This window comes from Carassius gibelio, chromosome B2 (genome assembly GCF_023724105.1).
Source record: "Carassius gibelio isolate Cgi1373 ecotype wild population from Czech Republic chromosome B2, carGib1.2-hapl.c, whole genome shotgun sequence".
In the NCBI taxonomy this organism is placed as follows: domain Eukaryota; kingdom Metazoa; phylum Chordata; class Actinopteri; order Cypriniformes; family Cyprinidae; genus Carassius; species Carassius gibelio.
The window spans coordinates 19631567-19639790 of NC_068397.1; positions in this window are offsets into that span (position 1 = coordinate 19631567).

The following is an 8224-nucleotide window of genomic DNA, read 5'->3' on the forward strand; positions in this document are numbered from 1 at the left end:
TGCTTTTGTATGAACTGCAAAAATGGGGTGCTGATGTCATTTCCTGAAATAGAGTTACCTTACAAGCAATTTAGCATGAGCCTTTTACACTAATTGAGTTTCAGATTACTTTATAAAGTATAGCAATAAGTGCTTTATAAAGTATAGCAATATAAAATATGGAGTTTCCTATACTATCCCCATATATAAGATATATGTTTATTATTAGAAAGATGGACCTTTTTCCTGTAAATATCATTATATGAATGATACCAATTCTTAAGGTTATTTTAATTAATGTAAATTTTTTGTGAGATCATAAAACTGATAAGTATTGTATTTTGTCCAGTATTAACCATGATAGTAATGTTTAGCTTTCAGCATGTATCCTTTTTTAGTTTAGTTTAGTTTTTCTATTACAGTTATTTTATAATATGTTTTCTGTAAAATGTGAGAATTGCAAGTGTCCAATTGCTTTTAGTGCCACTTTATTGAATTTTCCAAGATCTGATTTATGCTTTATTAATTAATATCAACCTATTTTATTTGACCTATTTCACCACCTTCAAGTTTTTAATCTTATTTAATTTCATCATGGATCATTATGAGAGAAACAGGTTTATCAACATCGTTCACTCAGATATGTAAGACACGAATATTGTATATAAAGTTTTCTGTACACTTCTCAACAATATTTTGTAAATCCCACTGAAGAAAATTGTTCAGTACCCTGATGTCATATCCTGAGGTGGAGCTCTGATAAATGTCAATGCTCTTTTAATATGTGGTTTGATCAGAATCACAATAAAAAAAAAATGTAGTAAAATACAACTTATTAGAAGTAATTACATTTTTAATTTAACTTGAGTAGAGCTTTAATACTTTTAAAAAATATTATCTTTTCCAGCTCAATAGCACCATCCATTGTTGGAGATCTGCATGTTAAAAAAGCAAATGTTCAAATATTGGAGATATTTAAAAATGTAATGCAGAAAAAATAAAGCATCCCTGCTGCATTGCTCTTCAAGATGCATGAAATGTCACATTATGTCACATTTATATTTAGAAAAGTCTAATGAAATCTAATGAATGCTCTCAATATCTTTAAGTTAATGTACAGTATGTGCGTGAATGTTTTCACTGTGGTTGTTTAAGTCCCAGTAGGCACAGAAGTAAACGGCAGCATGAATCAGTTTTGTGTTGCTCAGTTTTAGGTTATAAAGCTGTGTTCGGTCCACGGTGAAGTCATTTGCTTGGGGATTGTTGGTATCATGAATAAAGCTGCCGAGTGCACTGATATACAGGAGTCTTGATGGGGCTTCACCTTCTCTCTTTTGGTACCAATGGATATTATTCCAAGGTTGCAAACCGGTCACATTGCAGGGCAGATATGAAGTTTTGCCCACTGCTTTGAACAAAATATGTTGACCTTGTTCCAAAGTCACTCCAACAACAGCTGCTACAATTAAACATAACAGTTTTTTTTTTTTTTATGAAAATTTCAAAGGCTTAATTTCAAATGGTACCTACCTGAAATCTCTGAGAGGAGGACAATATACATGTATGCAAACATCATTCATCTAGCAGAGAAAGATGTTTGGAGTAATGCTCTGTTTTACTGTTGTACACAGCTGAGCCGTAGACGTTCAAATACTGTTTGCTGATGTCATTTCCTGAGATGGAGGTTCCAGAGCATAATATGTCTTTCCTATACCTCTGTTTTAATCATCATATTTTAAAAATAATGCCCTTTTAGAGATATAAAATAATTGAGTAACTGATTTGTTCCATCATCTGTTTCCACACTCTTTTTCCACAGTATTTTTACCTTAAAATGCTGTAACACTTTTAATATTAGCAGTGTAGAATGTTTTCTCAGAGGTTTTATATGATGGAAGGTATTTAGGCTTAAACAATCATTTACTGTTAAAAAAAAATATAAAAAAATAAAAATAAAAAAATAACAGGCATTAAGGAAAGGCCTGCAACATAGTAGGTTGTGTCATGATTTGTTAAAATCATTATCATTTTCACAGCAATATCATTACCATTACATTTTACACTGTAAAAATTTACAGGATTAAACAGTTTTACAATAAATAATTGTAGTCAGTAATTTACTGTGAAATCAATACATGCTGGCTCATGTTCTTACAAATTACTGTGAATGAATGGCACAATGATGCTAACATCACAGTAATTTACTGGACTTGTTTTACTGTGAATTCACATTATAAAGTTTTCTGTGACTGTTAGAAATGTAATTGTTTGCTGTAATTGTTTTGAAGTCACAATAATGGTGATCAGTTCTTATTAATTGTTTGGGATCTGGGACCTTGTATATTCATGTTCAAATTTCTTATTTAGTCATGTCAGAAGTGTAACAAATAAAAATATTTGTCAAAATGATGACATAGAATATAAAATAAGCTAATTGCATGACTAAGTTTGTCAGATTGTTCTTAACACAGACATGAGGATTTTATTTCAGCATTATTTAAGCATGAATATTAATCAGTAACTTATTTTATATTCATAACTGTTGGTGGATGGATCTTTCGTAATAGTGAAGCAACTGCTGAGATACGTCTTTGAAATATGTGATATCAATTCTCAACATAATTAAACACAACAATTGTAACTCAACAAAAACAACATTTACAGCATTAACCACATTACAGGAATAAATAATGGAAATTGCTAAAAGTGAACCAAAAACAAGTTCAATAGCACAAATAAAATCATTGAGAACTAAAAAGAAATCTCTACAGCATTGTCTATTCATGCTGCATTGCATGCTGGGTGCCTTCATGCACTGTAGAAACACAGCTGTTTATTACTTTGAAAGTAATGCAATTATTAACCTGCAGTATTAGCTTCGCACAAAATATTTTACCAGTGTTTGATAACATTCTGAGGTGGTATTTTTATTTATTTATAAATAAGGTTTTCCATAAAACTTTATTATGGTCAAAAATGTTGATTATGGAGGAAGTGATGCCAAAACTGTAATTTGAATGTACATATAAGTAAATAAAACAAAATACAAATTCGTCGTCATATTTTCTAATTAAGATTAACAGTTTTGTAACAGATGTAAAATGGAAATGTAATTCTTGTCCCCATACATTTCACTAATTAAGATTGATATCTGGAACTGTGACAAGTAAAAATGAAAACAAAATCTATGCATTTTAGAAAATTTAAAATACTGCATAACGTAATTATTGTAATTTTGTTCCATATTAAAAAAATGTAAAATAACTTTTGATTGACAAAGTGACCGTTTTAGCCTTTTGTCAACAGTGTATCTAAAAATATTGTGTTTAGGGCTCTTTCTTCTGAGACGCTTTTGGAACATTTAATAAAATAAAATATTTATTACCAAAAGCAACATCACAATGATATTATGTCTAATGTCTCCTCCTTGATGCTGTTCCATATTAATGCCCTTTGATGATGAAAGCAGGTTTTTGTAATGATTTCCTCTCATAGTTAGCACTGTGTTGTCTCCACTCCAGTACGCGCAGTAATAATATCCGTCATCACTGAGCTCCAGTTTTGAGATTGTGAGAGTCAGTGTCACCTTATCCACAACGCTCACCGATCCACTTATTTTACGGTTGTCATTTTCGTCTTTTTTGAATGTTTTCGATCCAGCTTCGACATACATTAATCTTTTGACAGCTTGATCCTTGAGGCTGTACCAGTGGATAGCGTTGGACGTATGCATTGCTGAATTCATTTGGCATCTGATTAGAGCAGCTTTACTCTTTGCCTTAATCATCACAGGTTCCGGATACGTTATTTGTCCATTAAGATTATCTAAAACCATAAAAGAAACCATTAAAATTCGCTGAGTGTCAATGAAGCACTTATATTTTGGCATTAAAGAGCACAAAAGCTCACGAACAGCAGTTGCTCCCTCCTGAGTAAAGCAGTTGTACGCTGCTCGAGTGTTTTCTCTTAAGACTTGTTAACTATATTTACGCTTAGTACAAGAAGGTCTATGCAACAACAACAAAACGTTTTTGTTTAAAATGTTTTCAAGATAGCTTGTGCGAGACAACCCTAAACTGAACATACCACGAAATGGCTAAGTGGAAATGCCTTTTAAAAATCCAAAATCTGTGAATAATATTGAGCAATTGTGATTGTATTATTTTAGTAAATAAACAGAATACTAAAGTCTCACCTATTAAAACTACTATCAACCCAAATGTTATCATTCCAAACAGTGCCATGTCTACATCTGTCGTCTTGGAGTCTGAAGAATTATGAAGTGCATCTGCCAATCAGAAGCTAATGATAAAGGTCTTGTGGTTTCCTCTTTGCGCATATCTCGTTGTTTTTACATAGGCTGAATAAATCTATGTTAATGATGGGCGATGTGAAGCAAAATACATATAACACGTGTAATTTTAAAGCGCAATTAAACCCTGATTAAAATCTTCTCCAGGGCAGTAATCAATCAAAACTGCTCTTCCTCAGCAGTGCTATGAATTCAAATAATGGTAAACAGCTGAAGATGTTTTGAGTAAAATTCTGATCAACAACATTCAACGATAGCACTATGATATATTTAATAAGTGCTATTGCTAAACTGGTCGAAACGATAAATAGACTCTTTTTTTCTTCTTCTTTTTGTGTGTTTATTTTGTAACATATGCCTAAATGGTAAAATCTATTTAAATGGTACTACATTCGGTTCATAGGTTCAAGACTTGTTGAATAAATCATTATGTTTGTGATATGTCGGACATGTCTCTGGAACTTATGCAGAGCTTAATTTTCATATTTTTTTGATACAGAACCTAAGTGAAAGTCAGGACACTGCTGTTGCCACAATTTATTTTCACCACAGAAGGACAACGATATTTCAAGCAAGCTCTTCGTCAAATTTGAAGAAATTACAAAACCATAATCCCAATATAGACAAATATTTCATGTACATATGTCTCAACATCTGTTGAGATGCACATAACAAATATGTTATACATTTGACACATTTGGAGTTACCTTGGAAGCCATCTTTAAACAAATTTTAAGAGATCCACCTTTTTCTTTTAATATATGTGAAATATAGCAAAGCTTGGTTTGGTCTTTTATAGTGAGGTTGATATTAATGTATGGGGAAAACAAAACATCTGGAAAAAACCAACAAACAAAATAGGAAATACACCCATAAAACAGGCAGGCCAGATATATATTTTTTTTACTTTTAAATTATTTATTTTTTTGTTCAGGCTAGTATTAGCCTATTAATCATGAATATGATGTAATGTTTAATTTACAGCAAGTATCCTTTTTTATTTATCTTTGGTTTTGCTAATAGCTATAAATTATTTTATCAAATGTTTTCTGTAAAGTAATGAGAATTTCAAGTGTCCAATTACTTTTGGGTGCCATTATATTGGGATTATTAAGGTCTGATTTGATTATAAAGGTATTAACCTATTTAACCCTCTTTAAACCTCCATTATGAGAACAACAGTGCACAAGTTAATGAGCATCATTGATTTGGTTATGCAAGATGTTAAAGTTGATAAAATCCTTACAGTTACACACATAAGTTTGATGATGTCATTTCCTGATGTGGAGCTCTGACAAATGTCTTTGCTCTTTTTCATAATGAGAAACAGCTGCATTTCTACCACACCTGACTGATATGTATGGTATCTCATCTTAAATATATATGCTTTTCATCTTAAAGCTGAAAATACTATTTTACGGTTCAGTGGCACCATCCTCTGTTGGAGATCTGCATGTTAAACAAACTTAAACTTCAAATGTGACATATATGCTCTTCAGAATGCATATTGGGCTCATTGGAAAATCTTCTTGCATTCATTTTAAGTTCTCTTTTTTTCCACACATAAAAAATCAGCTCTAAGAATATCACATTTATAGAAGAGTAAAACCTAATCAATGTTGTATAATGACAATATCCTTAAGCTGCAGGCGCATCTCAATAAATTAGAATATCGTGGAAAAGTTAATTTATTTCAGTAATTCAACTAAATTTCAACTTGTTAAACTCATGTATTAAATAAATTCAACACACACAGACTGAAGTAGTTTAAGTCTTTGGTTCTTTTGATGATTTTGGCTGACATTTAACAAAAATCCACCAATTCACGATCTCAACAAATTAGAATACTTCATAAGGCCAATAATAATAATAATAATAAATAAATAAAAATAAATAAATAGTGAATTGTTGGCCTTCTGGAAAGTATTTTATTAACTGTACATGTATTCAATACTTGGTAGGGGCTCCTTTTGCTTTAATTACTGCCTCAATTTGGCGTGGCCTGAAGGGGATCAGTTTGTGGCACTGCTGAGCTGGTATGAAAGCCCAGGTTTCTTTGACAGTGGCCTTCAGCTCATCTGCATTTTTGGTCTCTTGTTTCTCTTTTTCCTCTTGACAATAGCTCATAGATTCTCTATGGGGTTCAGGTCTGGTGAGTTTGCTGGCCAGTCAAGCACACCAACACCTTGGTCATTTGCCCAACTTATGGTGCTTTTGGCAGTGTGGGCAGGTGCCAAATCCTGCTAGAAAATTAAATCAGCTTCTTCAAAAAGCTGGTCAGCATTTCTTGGTAAATGGGTGCATAGACTGTGGTTTTCAAAAAAACACAATGGACCAACACCATCAGATGACATTGCATCCCAAATCATCACAGACTGTGGAAACTTAACACTGGGCTTCAAGCAACTTGGCCTATGAGCTTCTCCATCATTCCTCTAGACTCTAGGACCTTGGTTTCCATGTTAAATACAGAACTTGCTATCCTCTGAAAAGAGGACTTTGGACCACTGGGAAACAGTCCAGTTCTTCTTCTCCTTAGCCCAGGTTAGATGCCTCTGACATTGTCGGTTCAGGAGCTGCTTAACAAGAGGAATACAACAACTGTAGCCAAATTATTGACACGTCTGTATGCCTTGACCCCAGCCTCAGTCCACTCCTTGTGAAGTTCACTCAAATTCTTGACTCGATTTTTCTTGACAATCCTCATAAGGCTGTGGTTCTCTCAGTTGGTTGTGCATCTTTTTCTTCCACACTTTTTCCTTCGACTCAACTGTCTGTTAACATGCTTGAATACAGCACTCTGTGAACAGCCAGAGTTTGTGGCTTAAGCCATGTTTGTGGCTTAACCTTCTTGTGAAGGGTGTCATTGATTGTCTTCTGGACAACTGTCAGATGAGCAGTCTTCCCCATGATTATTAAGCCTAGTGAACCAAACTGAGAGACCATTTTGAAGGCTAAGGAAATCTTTTGAAGGTGTTTTGAGCTGATAAGCTGATTGGCATGTTACCATATTCTAATTTGTTGAGACAGTGAATTTTGTTAAATGTGAGCTCCAATCATCACAATTAAAAGACGCAAAGACTTAAACTACTTCAGTCTGTGTGCATTTCATTTATTTAATTAAGGAGTTGCAAAATATGAGTTGAATTACTGAAATAAATAAACTTTTCCATGGCATTCTAATTTATTGAGATGCACCTGTGCGTGAATGTTTTCACTGTGGTTGTTTAAGTCCCAGTAGGCACAGAAGTAAACGGCAACATGAATCAGTTTTGTGTTGCTCAGTTTTAGGTTATAAAGCTGTGTTCTGTCCACAGAGAAGTAATTTGCTTGGGCATTGTTGGTATCATGAATAAAGCTGCCGACTGCACTGCTATACAGTTTACTAGCCTTGACAGGGATGCACCTCTCAGTATATCCATAATTGGATTGAAAGAACATTAAGGAAAGGCCTCTAACAAATTTCATCCATATGTAATTTTTTCTTTCTTTTTTTTTTTTTTACTATAAATGCACACAGTCAAACAATATTTTCACACTTTTTGGAGACTTAATAAAGCTTAATAAAAATATTCTGTTCCATCAATTGTTTAAGTGCTTTTTTTCTTCACACATCTCATCTCATATTTTTCTTCTTTGCCTTTATCTTTTTTGTAACCATGTCCATAAATATTTAATAGAGCTTTATTATAGGCAAACATGTTGATTGTGAAAGCAGTTAGCCACAGCTTTTTATATAAAATAAAATGAAATAATTGTCAATATAGTTATTATGATTAAGATTAAAACAAATGTAATATGATTAAGATGAAAATGATTGAAAATTAAGATTGAGTTGTGAAACTGTGACACATAAAATAAAAGGAAAACCTATTCATAAAAGACATTTTAGAAAAAAAAATAGAATTTTGAATGTAAGACATATAAAAATGA